The sequence below is a fragment of the Cavia porcellus genome, unplaced genomic scaffold (assembly GCF_034190915.1).
Source record: "Cavia porcellus strain 051 isolate PalLab524CR breed Dunkin Hartley unplaced genomic scaffold, mCavPor4.1 scaffold_29, whole genome shotgun sequence".
In the NCBI taxonomy this organism is placed as follows: domain Eukaryota; kingdom Metazoa; phylum Chordata; class Mammalia; order Rodentia; family Caviidae; genus Cavia; species Cavia porcellus.
Genome location: NW_026947512.1, coordinates 6,629,214 through 6,649,838, shown reverse-complemented (window position 1 = coordinate 6,649,838; position 20,625 = coordinate 6,629,214). Strand labels below are relative to the sequence as shown.

Genomic DNA, 20,625 nt, shown 5'->3' with positions numbered 1-20,625 from the left:
AGGATCAGGGTGACCAAGAAAAGTCCAGAACTGCTGCCTAAAGATACAAAAAGCCCTAAAGCTGGGCGTCAAGCCTCCTCACCCCAAACCTCTTCCCAGAATGTGACCTGGCCTGGGAAACACCCCATACTTCCTCGGTGACCTGAGAACAGCAGTCTGGCTGTTACACCTCCATGTTAAACAGGCAGCCCAACCTCTGCCAAACAATCTGGGTACCAAAAATAAGCATAAACCGGTGATGCACGTTGCTCCTTCTTCAAAGCCTGGATCAGTAGTCCTGCCTGCCCCCCCAGTCCCAGTGTCTCCCCTCAATCTCACTGTCAGGCACCAAGATAATACTATCACATAGTACAGGGAATCTGCTTTCTGCCATGTTCAGATTCTGGAGAAACCCTCCCAGGAGAGGTCAAGGAGAAGGGTGGAGCGGTTAGAGTCCAGTTCTGCCCACTGTTGCATGGATTCTCTTCAGCCAGCCGTGTGCTAATGTGAAAAATGGCCTTATGATAATGAGCGCTAAAAGCACTCAGCAGATCCTGGGCCCAGCCAGAGACTCAGGGTCTTGTGCAGCTGCCCACCCGCCCTCTGCCTGCTCTCAGCCTTCATGCTCTTTTAATCTCCCGCATGTCCGCCTGCGAGTGTGCTGCACATTTGTATCTGTCGCTTCAGATCCCCCCGCATGGCTGCGCTCAGCCAACTGGGAGCCTGCTCCTTTCTCCCCAGATGTTCCCGGAGGACAGCCCAGCCCAGCCTATGATAAAGGCTTCCACTTCCCTTTGTTTCTCTCTCTCCTGTTGATGCCTCTGCCCCCACCCCAACACACACACACACACACACACACACACACACACACTCACACACACACACTCACACTCATACTCTAAAACACACACACACAGTCCTCTACCCCTACCTTACACTGGTTCCCCCAAATGCAGCCTGCTGGGACACAGCTGCCTATTACTGATGGATTACCAGAAGTTTGGGAGCTTCCAAACACAGCTTTCTTCACCCCCATTTCCCTGAGTGGCTCCCTTAAAGGACTGTAATGCTATCCCAGTCCCCCTTTCCAAAACAGACAAAAGCAACAGCATCCCAGAAATCTACTCTAGTATGTCCCAACAATTCCTATAGTCAGAAAGGACCTCAGAAGATTAAAAAAAAACCTGTGTTTAAACAATACATTAAAGTTATCATCTTGACTATTTTAAGTGTGTTGTTCAGTAGTATATTTACATTGCTGGACGACAGATCTCTAGAACTTCTTTCATCATGCAAAATTGAAACTCTATGTCTACTAAACACTTATCTCCCTTCTCCCCAGCCCTCAGTCCTTGGCAGTCCTTACCTTCTACCTTCTGTTTGTATGATTTTTTTGGACTACTTTAGATACTTCTTATAAGCAGAATCATACAGGATTTATCCTTTTGTGAATGGCTTATCTAGCTTACATAATCTGTTGGAGGTTCCTCCATCTTGTACACATGACGATATTTCCTTCTTTCTAAGCCTGTGTGATACACCCTTTATCTGTTTATCTGTGGAAAGACATTTGAGTTGCTTCCCCAGAAGTTTTAGCCTCTTATTTTGCAACTTGTTATCCATAAAGTGACTCGTCCAGATCATGGAGCTAATAAAATATATTTGTCCTGGATTTTATCATTGTCTTTTGCATCAGCATCTAAGAGGCTCTTCTCAGACCTTACATTAGCTGAGACAGGTACCCTGAGATTTTTTACACCCCACAGCAGCAGGAGATGCCAGCCAGGCTTGCACTAGGAGATTGTGTACCCATGAGGGTCTCCACCTTTGGCTTTGGTGTAGTCAAACATCTTCTGTGTATGGACATTGGATTTTTTTTATTATATGAGGAAATTATTGTTAATTTATTTAGGTATCTTAAGATACTGTGATTTTTTTTTTTTTTTTTTTTTGTCTTTTTCATTTTTGTCGGTACCGGGGATCGAACTCACGACCGCCTGCTTGCAAGGCAGGTGCTTATGCCGCTGAGCTAAATCCCCAATCCCGATACTGTGATTTTTTTAAAAAAGAAAAACTTTTAGAACCAGGAGTAGTGGTATATACCTGTAATTCCCAGCTACTCAGGACACAGAGCTGGGGGATAGCAAGTCCAAGGCCTGCCTTAGATATATAACAAACCTGTTTCAAAATAAAATAGTCAAAAGCAAAGGACAAGAGTACTTGCCAGTGTTAGAGTACTTGCCTAGCATGTGTGAGTTCCTGGATTCAATCCCCAGTACCATAGAAAATCAAAAACAAAACTTTTAGGGAGGTGTACTGAAATGTTTATAAATTAAACATATAATATCATGATATCTAGGATATGCTTTAAAATCACCAGCAGAAAGTTTAGATGAAACAAGATTGGTAGCTCATTATACTGTTCTCTCTACAATTGTATTTGAAATTTTCTAAAATAAAAAATTCTACCCTGAAATATTTTTTAATCTTACATTTGGACACAGCCACACTTGCCTCCCTCTCACTCATGGGAACTCTGCAGACTACTGCTAAGGTGGGAGCAGGTTTGACTCAATTGTTCCCCTCTAAGTAGCAACACGACCTCTCCTTCCTCCTTGTGGAAAATAAGGCATCATCACCACTGTGCCCACAACGTAAGCAAACACAGAGACCCTGCTCATGTGGGGATGGCAGCCGAAGATAGGTTTGCAGCCCTGTGGCGGAAGTGTTGGGGTAAGAAGGCTCCCACCTTCCATGGAGCATCCGCACTCTAGGCTCCGTCTTCCCTCAGGAACATGGGGAGCTCCCCCACTAGTCAGTCCTATTGGCAGTCATCAGCCCCCTAACTTAAAGACATTTTGGTTACAGCACAAAGTAAATATGTTAGCTTGTTTGTTTATGCACGCATTTCTCTCTCATCCCTCATTCTTGCCTTTTTCTAACCACCCACATCCAGCCAACGCCAGCTCTGATTGAATAGTCACTCTGTCCATATGAATCCTTGGTCTTGGCCATTACCCCAGACCTAGCCCCTGACGGCTCCTGCTCACCCTGACCTCCTGCTTCTCATTCATTCTTCTGATCAGTCATTCGTCCCTTGTGATTAACACCCTGAAAGTCTTCCCATGGCCCCAGGATGATGTCCAAATTACAGCGAGGATTTATAGGCTTTGGGGACCTGGCTTCTCTTGGTCGGTCCACTCTCACTTTCCAAGCCCACTGTTTTCTATGGGTAGGCTCCAGCCCCCTGCAGTTCTTCAGTTCTTCAGAAACGACACTGTTTCTCACTCCCAGGCCCTTGCAGGTGCTGTTCCCTCTGCCTGAGACACCGAGTCCCCTTCGTCTAGACAATGCAGGCATCCCACAGGCTCCAGCTAAAGCTCACTTCCTCCCAGAAGCCTCCCTGACCTCCTCTCTCCAGTCAGATTAAGGTCTCTCTTCCACACTCCCCTGGTTGCTTCCCATCAGCCTTTCATCCTCCGTAATGGTGGGTGGTCGGTAAATATTTATTTGAACCGATGAGCATATTTGAGTTACAGGAAAGAATTATAACAAGAATGTCATAGGATCCTACTTTCCCCAGATACCCCTGTGCCTTTTCAGGCATTTCACGAGTGTTTCCTGGGCAGACTAAGGAAGTTGCCCAATTGCCACGGAATCTATTGTCAGCCTCTTGGTGGCCTGCATGTCCTCTGTGGTCACATGTGCTCTTCTGCTTCTATAGACCTTCTCACATCTCTACCACACCCCATGCAGGACCACACAGTGCCCGCTGGATAATCTCCTTTGTCAGAGGAGCTCCATAATAGTCCCACAGCTCCAGCCTTAGTGAAGGTTCCAAGTTAGGGTGTCCCTTCCACAGGAACCGAAGGGTGTACCCTTCAGCTTGCAGCCCTGACACCTTTGCACCCACAGAGCCTCACCCAACACTGGGGGCCTTGCCTACCCTCCAACTCCATGCTCAGAGCCAGTGCCTCAATATCTGGTCCTCACCGAGGGTCCCTTGTGAGAGCTGCTGTCCCTCTGCTCTCTTTGAATGTTTGTCTCTCCCCCTTGTTCTGTCCTTTCGGTTCTGATGTGTTCCTCTGGTTTGTGCTTCCATCTCCCTTCCTCTTTCAGGATCTTATGTGCTGACTGAACCCATTTTTCTTACACTTTTGACCTGGTTCCTTTGTCCCTGGCTCTTCTACTGCCTTCGACCTCCAGCTCTTATAAAAGTCCCCTCTCCCAGCCATCACATGACCCAAAGCTAATATCATGGCTCTGCTTCTTCTTTACATTAGGAGTCTCAGCCCCCAACCGCAGTATCATCACAGCTGTCCATTCACCCCTTCCTCCAGCTCCGACACTGTCACACTGATAATGGCCTCAACAATGTCCAGTCCCAATCCTAAGCAGGGTCCTTGGCCTGTCTGCTACCCAGCATGCCAACATCCATCCCTCTGTTCAGACACTGTCCTTGGGCTCCCTGCTACATGTCAGCCTGCCTTGTTTTCTGCACTTTTTCATTCTCTCTGACTTTCCTGCTGGCACATCCATCTTCGTGACTCTCGAGATTCTGTCTTCTGTCTACACCGTCTACCCAACTGCTCCGAATGATCCTGCTAAGTGGTCAGCACCAGGTTTATGTCTACAACCCAAACACCTCTCTTACTCTTACTTAGCTTTTTAAAATTTGCTGAATATCAAACCATTCCCATCTAATACGCAATTTCTCCAGGATTTCTCTTTTTGTTCTCAGTGTAGGGTTAGTAGATCCTGGTCCTCAGAATAAAAAACCCACATCCACACTTGGCACCTTCTTTCCGCTGTTCGCACTTGGTTAGCCCACAGGTCCTGTTCCTGCCATCTCTGAGGTTGTTACATCCTTCTTTGAGTTTCCCCGTCAGTCTTACTGCCACCTCTCTCTCTCTCTGGCATCTTTCCTGCCACTCTTGCCACCACATCATTGTCCACGCTGCCACCAAGACCACCCATGCTAGTCCAGCAGCTTCAGCATCACCTGAAACCTTGTTAGACAGGCATGTTCTCAGCCTCTCCCCGCCATCCCGAGTCAGAGGCTCTTTGGGGGTGCCCAGCAGCCTGTGCTGTGTAATTCTAATACATACTGACGTTTGAGAACCACTGCTCTAAAACATTTCTCTGAGCAAGTTTCTCCTCTACTTAAAAACCCAGATATCTTATTTTAGTTAGGTCTTACTTGGCTACATATCAAGTAAAAAGAAGCGGCTTAAATAAAATAGAAATCCATTTCTTTCCCACCTCAAAGAAATCTGGCCATGGACAGTGCCAGGTTGATATAGCAGCTCCGTAGGAAACCCAGGTCCCAGCTTTGCATTTAAGCTCCTGGAGCAAAGGCTTTTCTATCATCAAGGTTATTTCATCAAGTTCAAAGTGGCTGCTAGAACTCTAGCCATCACATCCTAACACAAACCAAGAAGATAAGTATAAAACTCAAAAAAGGGACTTTTATAACTGAGTTATCTCCCTTTAAGCAGCCTTCCTGAGAGACCCAAATAATACTAAACCTAGGTGGTCCAAATTTGGTCAGATGGCCACTCCAGATACAAGGGGAGTGGGGAGGCATAGTTTTGTTATTGTCTTTCTGGGTGATGCTATGCCTGGCTAAAAGTTAAGTTCCCCTCAATAAGTAACACATTGTATTATTTACCTTATATGACATTCTTGAAATGGCAAAATTATAGAAATGAATGATAGATTAATTATTGTCAAGGGTTAGGAAGTAGGGAAGGAAGGAGGAAGGAAGGTGACTGGCCATTAAAAAATAGCGAGAGGGGCCCTTATAACGATTCATGTTGTGACCGAGGTAGTACCACCTGAATCTACACATGGGATAAAGCTGCATAGAACAAAATATACGCGTGGTTCCAGTTTATGTAAAATTGGTGAACCTTGAATGTCACAGGATGATATGAACATCAGTTTCCTGGTGTAGTGTTACACTACAAGATGTTGCCATTAGGGGAAACTGGGTAAAAGGTATACAGGGTCTTGCTGTATTATTTCGTATAGCTATTTGAAAACCCACAGTTACCTCAGAATGAAAAAGTGAAGAAACAAAAAATCAGTCTTCTATTACTTATGAGGAAGGGGAGATGTTATGAGCCACTAGTGGATTCTGTCTCAAACCTACGCTGCTTCTGTGTAGTCGAAACCTTCACAGCTCAGAAGTAGGACGGACACCTTCCAGTCAGCCTGCACCTTCCCCCCTCAGTAGAGTTGGCATTAAAACACTGAACTCTAGAGGGTAGGCCTCAAAGTTATCACCTGTACTGAGGAAGTACTTATCTCCTCTCCTATTAGATCCTCAAGAAAGCTAAGGAGGCCTGCATTCTGAGAAGGCACCAATATTTTTAAAGGTGTTTCCCACCTTACAGAGAACAAAAATGGCCTTTGCCTAATTGAAAGGAACAGTGAGTAGAGACTTTTCAGGCCCACATATTGCTATAGCGACTGCAGTAACAGCGGGCAGTCATAAGGCCTGTTTTTGGAGTGACTTTTAAAGAATTCCACCCTGTCATTTCTCTCCTTGTTTTGAGTGCTATTCCTTAAGGCATTACCCAGAACCAGCTGCTTCCTCACCCAGGGGCAGTTTTGCTGAACTTAACCATGCCCCATGGGGAAGGAATCAACCTGCCTGTCAGGAGCTTTTGCTCAACCAAAATCCTGCCTGGAGGCTTTTCCCTGGCTGCATCCTGATTCTCAGGTTCCCCAAAGGCACAGAGGAAGATACTGAGGAAGGATGGTAGAGGAGAGACATACGGGCTTGTAGCGCAGCTGCGCCATGGAAAAGGGCCCTAAGGTAGCAGAAAGACACTGGAGAGAGAGAGGAACCAGAGGGACAGGCATTTGGAGGAAGACTAAGGAATATAGGCAACTGCATGTAGGAATATAGGAGCATGAGAAGGACGGACACAGATCCGGACACAGGGCTCGGGAAGAGCACATCAGAATTCCCTGGCAGACCACTCTACCTGGGGAGCCCAGGCCCTGAGGAGGGACAAGCACCAGCTGAGGGCCCGGCTCGCTGCCAGGCCTGACAGGGCATGAGACGCCTCCTGGGCATCCCAGCCCTGGGCCAATTGACTCCTAGAAAATGTGGGGTTAAAAAAGGGCTTTAGGGCCTCTGTGAATTCCATGCATTTAGAAGCAGAATTCTGTATGCGCTTTTTTTTTTTTTTCTAGAAGAGTTTCCATGACTTTTATCAGATTCTTAAAAGATATCCATAGCCTCCCAAAGCTGAAAATGACATCTAATGATTTGAGAAAGGGGACTAGGGGGAAAGTGGAGAGGGAGGAATAGGTGAAGGGCCAGGAAAGCAGGGGATTAGCTCAAGGAGAAAAACTTGTAAGGAAACACTTAGCTTTGGCTGAGCTACTGCCAGCAACATGGATCCTCCCAGGTCCCTGGAGGGGCGGATGACCTGAGCAGCTCTCAGTCCAGGAGGAAGTCATGGCCAGGGCAGCCTTTTTCTATTCTCAGGCTCTGGAAGAGCTGTTCTCCGTGCAGATTTCTGCTATCTAACCTTCCATCTTGGCTCAGCATCCCAGTCTAGGTGCACTTCTAACTCCCAGACCTATCTGTCCCGCTAAAAAGTAGTTCCACGGCACACTGAGTTTCACTTATGTAACTGCTGCTGGTGTCTGTCATTCCCCTAAGGAGCCCTGCGTACCTCATTCACAGATACAACAATTGTAGACAGTGCCTGGCATATGGTAGATACTTAATACTGAGTACTCGTAAATACTTGTATTTACAAGAGAGTGTGTTACTTCATGGGTGAGGACATGGCACTCAGAAAGTAAGTCGTGGTTAATCTTAATCTAAAGGCAAGAAGAGGAGAAAAACAAGTTGAGCTTATAAAACAACCCTAGTGAAGGTAAAACTAATTCTACCCACAAGACACTGTCTGAGCTCATGGCAGGAGAGATTTATTCTTATTCTTTGCCATCAGTTCCTAAACAGATAAGGCTGAATGAACTGATCAGATAGGAGATAACATCAGGGAAATAGCTATATGTAAAGCTTTGTGAAATACATGAGTCATGGATTAAAAATAGCAGTAGCCTACACCTTCACTGGTGGTCTAGTTTGTGAGTCGGTGCTTACCATGTACTTACTCTGGGCTAGGTGCTGAAGGGCAGTGTAAACGATGGGCAGAAAGGACATGGGAGAGAGACCACCTATGACTTTACCAGGCCTACATTCCCTCGTGGCCGCCTCCCCCTCGGCCCTGCTGTAGGAGAAGGGGAAGGTGTGAGCGCGTCTGTGAGTGTGAGTGTGTGTGTCGGCCTCATGAAGACCTTTGTATCCCAGCAGATGTCAACCCTGCCCTTTGCCAGTTCATTGTCAGACTGCAAGATAATCTTTAATTGGTGACACTTATAATCTTCCCTTCAAGATATTTTTTTAACTTTTTGAAGTAGGATTCACATAACATAAAAAAACCATTTTGAAGTATACAGTTCAGTGACATTTAGGACATTCACATTTTTGAGCAACCACTACCTCTCCCGAGTTCCACATTCCTGTCACTCCTAAATAAAACCCCATAACCATCTCCATCCTGTCTCTATGGAATTGCCTGTTCTGAGACTTCATATAAATGGACTCATACAGCATATGAACTTTTTTGCACCTAGTTTCTTTCACTTACCGTAATCTTTTGGAGTTTCATCCATATTGTAGCACGCATCACAAAGCCCATCATTCCTTTTATGACTCAGTAGTATTCCACTGTATGTGTCATACGTTTTACATCTGTTTGTGAGCATTTGAACTACTTCTACCATTTGGCTGTTGTAAATAAATGCTGTTAAGAATGTGTGTATTGCCAGGGATTTAGCACACTGGTACAAGCACCTGCTTGGCAAGTGTGTGGTTGTGAGTTTGGTTCCTGGTATCAAAACAATAAAAGAAGAAGGATGAGGAGGAGGAGGAGGAGGAGGAGGAGGAGGAGGAGGAGGAGGAGAAGAAGAAGAAGAAGAAGAAGAAGAAGAAAGAAGAAGAAGAAGAAGAAGAAGGAAAAAAAGAAGGAAAAGGAGAAGGAAGAAGAGGAGGAAGTGTGTCTATATATTCAATTATTCACCTATGAATTTAAACCCTATAAATTTTCCCCAAAAGTTTAAACATGAACTTAAATTTTGTCAGTAAATATTTATCAAAAGTTCAGTGAAAACAAATATTACTCATAACAGGTTTTTTTTGTCTTTTTCCATTTTTTTTTATCGGTACCAGGGATCAAACTCACTACTGCCTGCTTGCAAGGCAGGCGCTTATGCCGCTGAGCTAAATCCCCAGCCCCTCATAACAGGTTTTTTGATGTAAAATGTTTGTTAAATAACTGACCCCACAGTCTAATACATGAAATACAGAAAATCAAATTCTGTGAGCGAGGTAGCTGAGGAGGCCAGGAGCTGGATGTGACCAGCCTCCGCACTACTGCCAACTCCTCTGAAGACCCAGGGACGTTCCCAGAATGCCTCCCGCCACCTGGGCAGGGCTGGGCAAAAACACAGCCTGTCACTCCTGTGAAAGATCCCTCTCACTCCTGGGTGTTGGCCCTCAGACTGGCCTGGGAGATCCATTAAGGAGCTGCTTTTTAAATCAGTAATGATATAGTAACAACTGTACTCCTCAACCTCCCCTTTAAGAGTATTCCTCTCAAGGTTTAGAAAAAAAAGCTGACCTCTTCTTAAAATGTAATATATCTTTTTTTTTTTCTTTGTCTTTTTTGGAGACAGTGTCTTTATGCAGTTCGGGCAGGCCTTGAGCTCACTTTGTAGCCCAGGCTGGTTTTGAACTCGCAACAATCCTCCTACCTCAGCCTCCCAAGTGCTGGGATTACAGGTGTGAGCCACCATTGTGATATATCTTAATTGATTAAATTCCTTTTTGCTTTGGTTGCTAGACACTCAGAGGTGAATGTCCAGCCCATGTCCAGGAGTTCTGGAAACAAAACTTAAGACTGGCTGCACACTGCTGTAGTATCCTTCTATTGTCTTTATTTAATTTTAATCTACCGAATGCTCCTAAAAGTTTAATCTACTGAAAGCTCCTAAATTGTTCTGGGTTAGAGGTATAAAGAATGATTTTTCACCTTGGTATTCGTAAGTATAGATGTCCCTCCATTAGTAACTCTGAGCCCAGGTGCAAAGGGCTCCCAGACAGGAGGACAGAGCAGCCCTCCTCAGACCTCCTCTCTAACCCTGGTTCTGAGGAGGAGGCTGTCCCAGGACAGAGCCTGTGAAAGGGAGGAATCTCAAGGCCATAAAGAGCCATGATTTATTTCATTCCACCTGACCCTGAGCACCTATTTGTGGACATCACTTAATGGCATAAAAGGCATGGATGACCTTAGGCCACTAGGAATACTAGAGAGCAACACAGCCTGTGTATAAATGACTCTGCACTTAGTGCGCAGGGTCAGGAGTGAAGCATCACATACCCAGGAAAAGAGAAAAGGAAGGGATTTTTCTGACCATGAAACCTAAAAGAAAAGAGGGCTTGATCTGGCTTTTCTGACAAGTGATATAGCATTGTACACAGGAGAAGTCCCTTGGGCAAAGCCCAAAGCAGATATGGGGAAATGTATGTGGGTCAGTGTAGCTAGACACATATACAGGCTGCAAACTCAAAGGCTTATGGGAGTGTCCAGTCAGCATACATGCACAAAGCATGTGAGTTACGGAGTAAGTCAGTAGGGGCCAGGGCTTATATGGAGACAAGGTACAACGTACCCCTCCCCAATAACACAGTCCTTTCAAACCCTGTGGGGCATAGCAAGCAAGCCAGCCAGCTTCGAGTTTGGTGCAGGCTCCGAGCAGAGTCACAGGATTTGGGAGGCATATTCCCGAGGAGACAGCAGGCTGACTTTGTCAGACAATGTTTGGGTTTTATCTTAGGGGCTGGAGGAAACTTTAAAAGGTTTAAGTGAGGGAGCAACATAGTTGTGTTTTAGGAAGTTATAAAACTGAATGTTCTTAATATACACTGATGTAGTGAAATGACAGAACAGTGACAAGTGATTTTCCGGGGTATTAAGAATCTGGGTGGTCTTTATTTTTCTCCTACTTTCATCTTTACTAATGTTTCTACTATTAAAAAGGGAAAGATCTTGGAAGGTCAGTCATATTAAAGCTGGTTTGATTATTAATAGTTATCTTTTAGGAATATGATTTTTTTCTATGTATGATGTCATTCTGCAGATTTAAATATAGACTACTGATAAAGTGCATGAAGTGATAAAAATAGATTAAAGTTTATATCAAAATAAACAGTTAATGTTTATTGGCAATCATATGTTACAGATAACAAGACTCTGTACAAGGATATAGGTAGCATCAGTAGAAAAAAAACAGGATTTGAGCCCTTTAGGAAAGGGCTCAAAGGGAAGAATATGAATGAATGAATGAATGAATGTAAGTGAATAGACTGGAACACTCAGCATCACAGTTTATTTTAAAGCAGTCCCTGGAGAGCCCAAGTGCCTCTCAGGCCCGTCCCCACTCCTGTCCCCTAGCACTTTATGAGAACTAGTGTGGCATGAGAGCTGTGGATGGCTCTTAGCTGACACAAGGAGCTGCTTCCTTTCACAGACCTTAAAAGCACCAGGGGGAACCTGGTCACTGGCCCTCTGAGGAGGAGGCCAGGCAGTGACAAGACAATGTGTCAGCCAGATGAACAGACTGAAAGGTTCTAGGGAACATGGTCTTGCTTCGTGGGCATTTGAGACGAAAAACTGAATACTAATAGGCAGGCGTATTTTCTAGTTATCCCTTCCCACTGGCTTTTGCTGTCTTACTGTAAACAGACTTATGTTGTTTTCAACTGGAGGTCTCTATAATGACAAGGAGAGGTTTTTAACTCTGGAGACATGAATAAGAACGTGTGGCCCTGACCTTGGCCCAGTTTCATCACTAGCTGGGGGATCTGGAGCAAATCGCCCCAGTAAACCAAGTTTCAGTGTATTTATGTATTAAATAGAATTATAATAATACCAGCCTAGTTTATGTGGCAAATTTACTTTGAGCTTTATATCACATAACATAAAAGTACTATATGACCTGTGAAGTGTCATATATAATTGTGTTTGAGGTTACTGCTGTTGCTTTTTCAGAAGATACATGTTGTTTTCACAAAGAGTGCATGCTCTGAAGAACACCCTGGCCCTGACCCAAAATCTAATTCTAGGTTCTGTGTCTGGAACACAAGAAATGGGGGACCGAGGACAGGCAAGTTCACATGGATATTATGATAAAGGCTACCACATGTGTTCAAAGAAGAACCCTCTAAATGATGGGCCTAAAAAACACAAGTAAAGATATTATTACAGGTAAAGATATCAAAAATTACCATGACTAGAAAGAGAAAATAATCTGTGTATGCATAATCTCACTTTCATTCTGACAGGAAAGTGTGTACTGTCTGATTATACACTGCAAGCACACTAAGAAATTATGGACCTTCACTTCAAGGGTGAAAAGGAAAATCATAGAAATATAAGCAATATTATTTATCAAAGCTTATAATCAAAATACAACTTTGGTCCAAGCAGTTAGCTTTAAGAAGTAAACCCACAAGCACTAACCGTGGTGGTACATATCTGTAATCCCAGCACTTGGGAGACTGAGGCAGGAGGGTCACTGAGAATTCAAGGTTAGCCTGGGGTACAAGATGAGCTCAAGACCAGCCTGAACAACAAAGCAAGACCCTGTCTCAAAAAATAAACAAGAAAGAAGAAAATAAAAAGAAGTAAGCCATAAGCAAGGCTGGTGGCACATAACTACAATCCCAACATTCTGGGAAGCTAAGGCAGGAGGGTAACAAGTGGGAGCCCAGCTTGGGCATTTTAGCAACTTAGCAAGAGCTTGTGTCAAAATAAAGAGCTGAGGACGTAGCTCATTGCAAAGGACCTGGGTTCAATCCTCAGTACCAGAAAGAAAGAAAGACTGACCAATGAGCTAGGTAATTGTTCCTTCTTGCCTGGCTATTAGTCAGCACAGGTAATGACCATTCATATACTCTGTGTGTGCTTCACCAAGTATGGTCCCCAGTCAGTAACATCAGCAAAACTCGGAACCGTTGGACATGCATATGCTCAAGCCCCATCCCAGATCTGCTGGTCTGGACACTCGGGGGAACCAGCAATCTGCATTTTCTAAGTCCTCCAGGTCATCCTGATACTTTCCAAAGGTTGTGAGATTTCTATCCAGATGCCTGCCCCAAGACAAGTTTGCATGAACCATCTTTGTAGTTTTTTGTGTTTGCTAAAATGAGTCCATTCTTCACACCAAAGGAACTAAGGTTGTTGACTTGGTTAACCTCTAACCCTTCACAGTTTTACAGCTAGACAGGACTCTATTCCCAAAATGACATCAAAGGATAGACTGTTCTTCTCTGCATCTGGGTAGTGAGAAGACAAACTGCACTTGTTGACCATAATGTGTGACAAGAACTGAGGAAGCTACAGCGGTCAAGTGCTTGGTGATTTTGGAAGTAAAAATATCCCGCGTGTTGTGTTCAAAGGCCCTGTGATACAAAGTTATGAAAAAACGTAGAGATAAAGGGAGAAAAGCAGATATATAGAATAGCTCTTAAAACCAGTGGCTCAGTAAGTTAGTGATTGCCAGAGGTTTGGTGAAAGGGGAAAATGGGGAATATCAGTTATAGGGCTTCTTTGGGGGTGATGAATATGTTCTAGGATGAGGGGCGACAGGGAACAACTTTGGAAGTCTTTGAAAACCACGTAAGTATACCTGTAAGAGGATTACAGTTTGAATTTTTTCTTTGTGAAATTTATCTCAAAAATGTTTTTGAAAACAGGTGGTTTAATAAGAGGCTTGATTATACTTTCTTTTTATTGTCAGTGTATCTTGTAAGAGATGCTCGTGAACTCTCAGTTGGCTCCTTAACTGATCTGATCTCTGAGAAAGGAGCCCAAGGGACCAGGCACCTGGAAATTACATGTTTGGATCATGATCCCATGGGATGGCCCCTGGAGGCAAGCACAGTTTTTCCTGGAGTGAATTCCAACCTCCAGTTTGAGAGGTTCCCTGGGGATTTTGAAGGGGGAAAGAAAGCATAGGCTAGAGAAAATGACTTCTTGCATTGAGCACGGGTTGTTTCCAGTTCCCTGTGATGAGCACAAATTTGTTTATGCCGTCAGAGGAGAAGCTTGGGAGGCCAGCTGCTGCCTCTTGATGTGGAGAAGGTGCCTCTCCTAGGCTAACTCCTGCACAGCCAGCAGACAGCCCCAGGGAATGGGTGGAATGAGCTCACAGGCGACTAGAGGCTAGAGCATGCAGCCCGGACAAGGACCAGGCCCTTCTGCTCAGGATATAATCAGCTTTGATGTGCAGAGGCTGAGGCTATTTTTCCAATTAGGGCTGTTAGAGGATTCTGGCAGGGGCAGCAGTGGGCTTAATTTAACAGGCCCGGGACTCGTTGAATTAACAAACGTAGAGGGGCTGAGAAAGGCACTCACGGGTGGATCATGGGGCAGAGATGGGAAAGGCGTTTATGGAGTCCAGAGGCTTTGGTCTGTAAGGATATGGGGAGGCCTGACAATGTGGTCAGGTCTGCACTGAAACTAGTGAGCTTATGCCAGCCGGACAGGGCATGGACTTCTCTGGTACTGCTAAGACAGGCCTGGTGGGCCTTGCCAGTGGTGACATGGCTTCTCAAAGGCTATTGACGAGGATTCTGGACAGTTTTGTGTGCCCTTCTTGCTTCCCAGGGATCCTGAAGCTGCTACCTTCTGTTCTCCTTCCCAGAACACACAGTTCTAAGCCCACGCCAAAAGGCAGCCTCCTGCTTGAGAGTAGAGAACACCGAGCCAGAGAAATCCTTGAGGGTCGCAAGTCCTTGTCCTCACTGCACAATGCAGGAGACTGTTTCTTATAGAAGTTTAGAAAATTTGCTAAATTCCTGTAATATGCCAGAGAAAGGACACTGCATCTCCTTTCTTTCATAGAGAACCTACAATAGTAACATGTTGCAAGGTACAAAGGCTGCAGGTTTGGGGTAGGGTATTCCTTCCAGGCCCTTGCCTTGTGACTATTTTATATTACTGATTTAACAAGTGAATTTAGTCTTCCCCTTCTTCTGAACCTTCAGTTCTGTCAGTCATACTGGACTCCTGTTGCCAGGCTACCAGGCAGGTCCCAAATATCAAAGAAAAGCTATTCAGCCTTCGAAATTGGCCATGGACATCACTGTAGAGGACAAATAAATATAGAACATCAAGAGATTACTCATTTAGAGCCCAGCTTCTCAACATGCCCCCACTGTGATTCACAGATCAATTAAAGGCTCAGTAATTTAGTGTGTCAGGGAGCTGTTTGGAGGGAATGGTCCAAATCTCCCCCGCTGCCCTGGTCCACATCACCCTGATGAGATTTGCTCCTCCCTTGCCAGGTACATAAGTTACGACTGCTTGTTTCAAGAAAACCAATTAAGAAACCATAAATTGCAATTAACTAGAAAGGTCACTGCACAGGCTATAACCATAAGCCATGAGTAGGAGTCTCTGAAGTGAATGCTGAATGCTTAGTCTCTGAATGCTCAGTCTCTGAGCATTCTTTTCTGCATGCCCTTGACCTCCAGCTAAGGTTTCCCTTTGATAAAATGAGAAAACATCCAACCAAGGATCAAAAAGGCATTCCCCGGGTTTTTAATTTTGCAACCTGCCATTTTGGGTGAACCTGGGAATCTGAACCTTCAGTGAGACTGTATGCGCTAGGCAACCCCATCCAGACTTCAGGTTTGGTTTTGGTTTGTCTTGATTTTTCTTTACCTAACAATTATCCCTTTACAATATATAAAAGCTATGTGAGTTGAAAACAAAATCTTGGAAAACACTGAAAAGCACAACATAGAAATAAGTCAACCTCAACCCTCAACCCTTTTGTAAAAACTGTTAACATTTTAGAATGTATTAGTCTAGGGGTTTTCTTCTAGGCTGTATGATTACATATTTGTTTTTCTTTACAAAACTAAGTTTAAAGAGAGTCGTTCAGGAATACTGTTTGGCAGCCTGCTTGCTCAGCAGTATTTGTGTTATTATTTTTCCATAATATTCTACGTAATGTTTTTTACTTTCTCCAGTTAACCATTTTAGATTTTTGCCAGAATTCCACTCATAATACTGCAGCAAACATTACTGAAGTTTTCATATGTCATCACTGTGTCCTTCAAGCACATCTTTGAAGTGGAATTGCCGAGTCTTTGACCTTAATACTGATTCATGTTACTATGTTGCCTTCCAGAGTAGCTGACTAGTGTGTACCTGTGACCACTGCCCTTGCCAAAAATGCTACAACAATAATTTTAATCTTGATCAATTGTTTGGATTAAGAAAGATGTCATGTTGTTTTAATCTAAATAGTCACTTAGTACCTACATGCATTACAGAAGGCTCCTAGAACCACTCAGGAACCTAACCTGGAATGCATGCCTCCCTTCCAGCCTCTGCTAGGGCCTTCTGAGCACTCTCATTCTCAGTAGGGTGACAGTGATACCACCAACATCCCAGGTCTTCCCCAGGTAGACATAGAGCCAGGCGCCACTCGGCAAATGGCCTTTTCTATCCCAAAAAAAGGACATTTCAGGGCCAGTCACACACCAAGGCTGCAGGACTGAAGGTTATGCACAAATCTGAATGGGAACCTGACACGGCACGTGGGTGGGCCCCAGAGCAAAGCCAGTTCTTATCCTCAGCAGCAGAGAGGACTCCCCTGGACTCAGTCTCTTGGGATACCAGTACTTGTATGTAGCATGTAACTGACATACTTGACATACTTGTACCATTTAATCTTTGGAACAACTTAGGGAAGATGCAAGTACTATTCTCATTTACAAATGAAAATATTAAGGTTCAGAGAGATTCAGTAACTTCTGAGGTCATAAAGAGAGCTAGGATTTAAATGCAGACTTCAGGGCCCAACTCTGGAGTATTTCTAGTGTGACCTATAATCTCTCTAGCCCCTGGCATTTCTCGGCCAAAGGCTCTCCTCATTCTTATGTAGTTGTGTGAGTTGCCAAGTGCCTGGGCACTGGAAGGAGCTAGCTGGGAGAGCAGGGTCTGAGCACTGTGTGGTGTCCTCAGCACTGCTCTGCCTGCTTTCTGGTAATATCAGGCCTCCTGCCAGGAAAAGGGAAAGAGAACTTTGTAAGCATCAGAGATGTGGGAGGATGAATTAGATAAAGTCCATTAGGCAAACCTTGACATCCTTTGACATACAAAGCAGTATTAATAATGTTTGAAATGAGATTATTTTAGAAACATTAAGTGGTCATAGAACAAATGGCATCAAACCCAAAGCAGAGTCAGCCAGACCCTAAGCAATCTCTTTAGTTCATGGCTCCTCTTAATTTATACTAAATAGAGTAAGCTATTTAGCTGGGATATTGGGCCTTTGAATAAGGGGAGCTCAGTCTAAATATGTCTACTTTAAGACTGCTTTATCTAAACTTGACATAAATAACAGGACAAGGTATCAGTTGGACATGTTCACTGACTTTGTGTTATCAGAGCCCTTACAATGTGCTGGTCCCTTGACCAGGCAGCCAGGGCTAGAGAAATGCACAAGACATAACCTCTGACCCAAAGCCTCCCCCCACCCCATGGTCCTTCAGCTAAATGGGTCTTAATGAAATAACTGCATAATCCCAGGAGCAAGAATAATGGAAGATACATAGCATCTGCTACACAGGCTGGGACAAGATCAGGGACCATTTCACAGGAGCTTTGCATGAGATGTCACCTAGAGTGCAAGAACATGGTCCTGCAGACTGCCAAGCTTTGTCCTGGGGAGTGGGGGCAGGACGGGGACCTGATCAGATGTGCTTTAGGAGCCAGACATAATCCCAGCACTTGAGAGGCCAAAGCAGGAGGACTGTGACTTCAAAGCCAGCTTGGGCCACAGAACGAGTTCAAGGCCAGCCTGGATTACATACTGAGACCTTGTCTCAAAAAAAAAAAAAAAAGAGTTTTAGGGAATTAATCTGGTGGCAGAGTGGAAGAGGAACTGGCTACAGAAGTGCCACGACCAGCTCAGCTCTTAAGTTTCCTGGGAGCATCTCGGACTGCGAGAAGATGAGAAAATAGAAGAGGAAAGCCGGGGTCAGCTGGAGCCCTCCATCTCCTGTTGGAAGGAAAAGAACTTCTCACTGTAGGGGCATTTGTTTATACATTTAGCAACGTAGTGTCACATGACACCCCGTTGCCTAGTAATCTCATATATGGCAACCTAAGGGCCCTATGTTTTGGAGCCTGGAGTCACTTGTTTCTGGGCCTGCCCCGGGGGTCTTTGTTCTCTGAAGTGGCTGGCTGGCCCCCACAGATGTATTCAAATTCCGGCTTCAACAGCTCCCAACACAGAAGGACTGAGCACAGAGCCAGATTCACTGGATGACACAATTGAGAAGTAATGGAAGGTGGCAGCAGTTGTCCTGGCAGAAATGGACAGTGCCTAAATCCGTGGGAAGGTCCAAGGGATCATTTAATCATACAAATTCCCACCTGTAGAGAGCCTGATTCCATGGGTCTGGGTGTAATCTGGGGACCTGGAAGGTTACAAAGCTCCCCAGATAGCAATAATGCCAGCCAGCCATGGGAAGTGCTGGCCCAGGTAATATGAGCTTTCTACGCTATAAAATCCTCTACAAATATGAGCAATGTGTTTCTCATGATTTCTCCATAAAAGTAATTTTGTCACCCACCACCTAGGACTTTTTCTCGCAATCTGTTATCAGTGGCAGATTTGACCTTCAGTCTCTAACAATTTTTCATCCGAGTTTGCCCTCTGGACTTTGATCAATCAAGGCAAACAAGACAAAATAAAACAGAAACTTCTCTAGCCACAGGGACCACACTGAAAGGAATAATCTTCCCAATTCCCCACCGCCCTCTTCCCTGTTCAGAGATTTGGTAAAAACTAAATGACATTGCCCAAATTTGAAATAAAATGGTTAGTCTCACACTGAGGGAGGTTACTCATTCCCTGCCCATTTACCTTACTGGGAGGTGAAGCATCCTTGACATGCACCTCACACAGAAAGCCTGCTCTGGCCAAGAGCTTTCCTTCCTTGGCCCTGCTGCCGTTTCATGTGTGCCACAGCCTGCAAAAGCCAGTGCAGCTCTCTGATGCCTTGAGAAGAAATAACTTCTCTCTGGTACATGGAACTAAGAGGAATAGAGACTTAGCTATAGATGCTAACTTGCCTATTGCCAGTACTGTGAAAAGGGGTGGGGAGGATTTAGGAAGTGAATATAGCTGCCTACAGAAAAGATGGAAAGGACCAGAGATTGATAGGAGAGACACTTGTATCTGAAACACAACCCTTGATTCAGCAGATAGCAGATAGCAATAGACACACAAAGATAATGCCAGGGTCCCAAGCCGGAGATGGAATATCATCAACAGGAATAGGAAACATTAACAATGACACCTGAAGATGTCTTGTGCTCTGGGTGAATGACTTGGGGATGACAGTGCACAATATATGTACCATTGTTGTGCCCTGAGTGACATGTTTTGAAATTTTGTTATAGTTTCTTCTCCTTCTCCTCCTTCTCCTTCTCCTTCTCTTTCTCCTTCTCCTTCTTCTTCTTCTTCTTCTTCTTCTTCTTCTTCTTCTTCTTCTTCTTCTTCCTCTTCCTCTTCTTCTTCTTCTCTTCCTCTTCCTCCTCCTCTTCTTACTGTTCTTTTTTTCCTCCTTTTCCTCCTCTTCCTTCTTCTTTTCTTTCTTTTTACCCTTCAATAAAATGGATTTGAAAAAAACAATAACAGCTGACATATTGTTTGAGCAGCTATTATTTATTTATTTTGTTTTTTGGTACCAGAGATCAACCTTACACTTGCCAGGCAGGCACTTGTGAGCTAAATCCTCAGACCCAGAATCCAAACTCTTAACCCAGGACTAAGCAGCCCCTCCAGCCCACCTGCAGAAGCAAGCTGGATGAAGGGGGAGTTTGTTTCCCGAGCAGAGCAGACCTGGCTTCTGAAGCTGCCATGTTCCCTAACAGACCAAATTCACCCTTCCACTGCTCTGGGTAAATGGCAGTCAGCAGTCTCTGAGATTGGGATTTCTGTTTAAAGTAGTTTCTCGAGAAAAGAGCCACTGTAGAAGTAGGAGATGGCAACTCCAGTTCAGACTGGGCAGGGCTGGGAAGGTGGTGGCCTTTGGAACATCAGAGAATGATAGGGAAGAGATAAGTGGAAGAAAGTTGTGGGATAAACTCCTGAGCATTCCTATGGTATGTGGGCAGCCAGCCAGGGAGAAATGAACAGATGAAAAAAGGAACTGAATTAGATCCCCTGCCAGATATTTTGCCTGGGTTTCTCTAGCAATCTTCTTAAGTCACTGTACGCAAAGCCTAACAGTCCAATTAAGCTCCCCTAAAGGCCAGTTCCGGATCCTCCAGCCAGATGTTCTGTCCTAGACCAAGGATTTTGGTCTTTTACCCAGACAATATATTATCCCTAGAAAGCATAAACATGCAAAAAAAAAAACAAAAAAAAAAAACCAAAAGATGAACCCAGTATCTTGAGACTAGAAGTTTCACTACATTCATACTCACAGGCAGCCCTAGCCTGGCCCTCCTCAGGCTGCAACCCTCT

General features: G+C 44.6%; 1 protein-coding gene across 1 annotated transcript in view; it reads left to right on the top strand.

Moving 5' to 3' along the window:
- LOC100735397 (protein FAM163A) overlaps nt 1–20,625 on the top strand; it is a 66,380-nt gene that overhangs the window by 18,436 nt on the left and 27,319 nt on the right. The window lies entirely within an intron of this gene.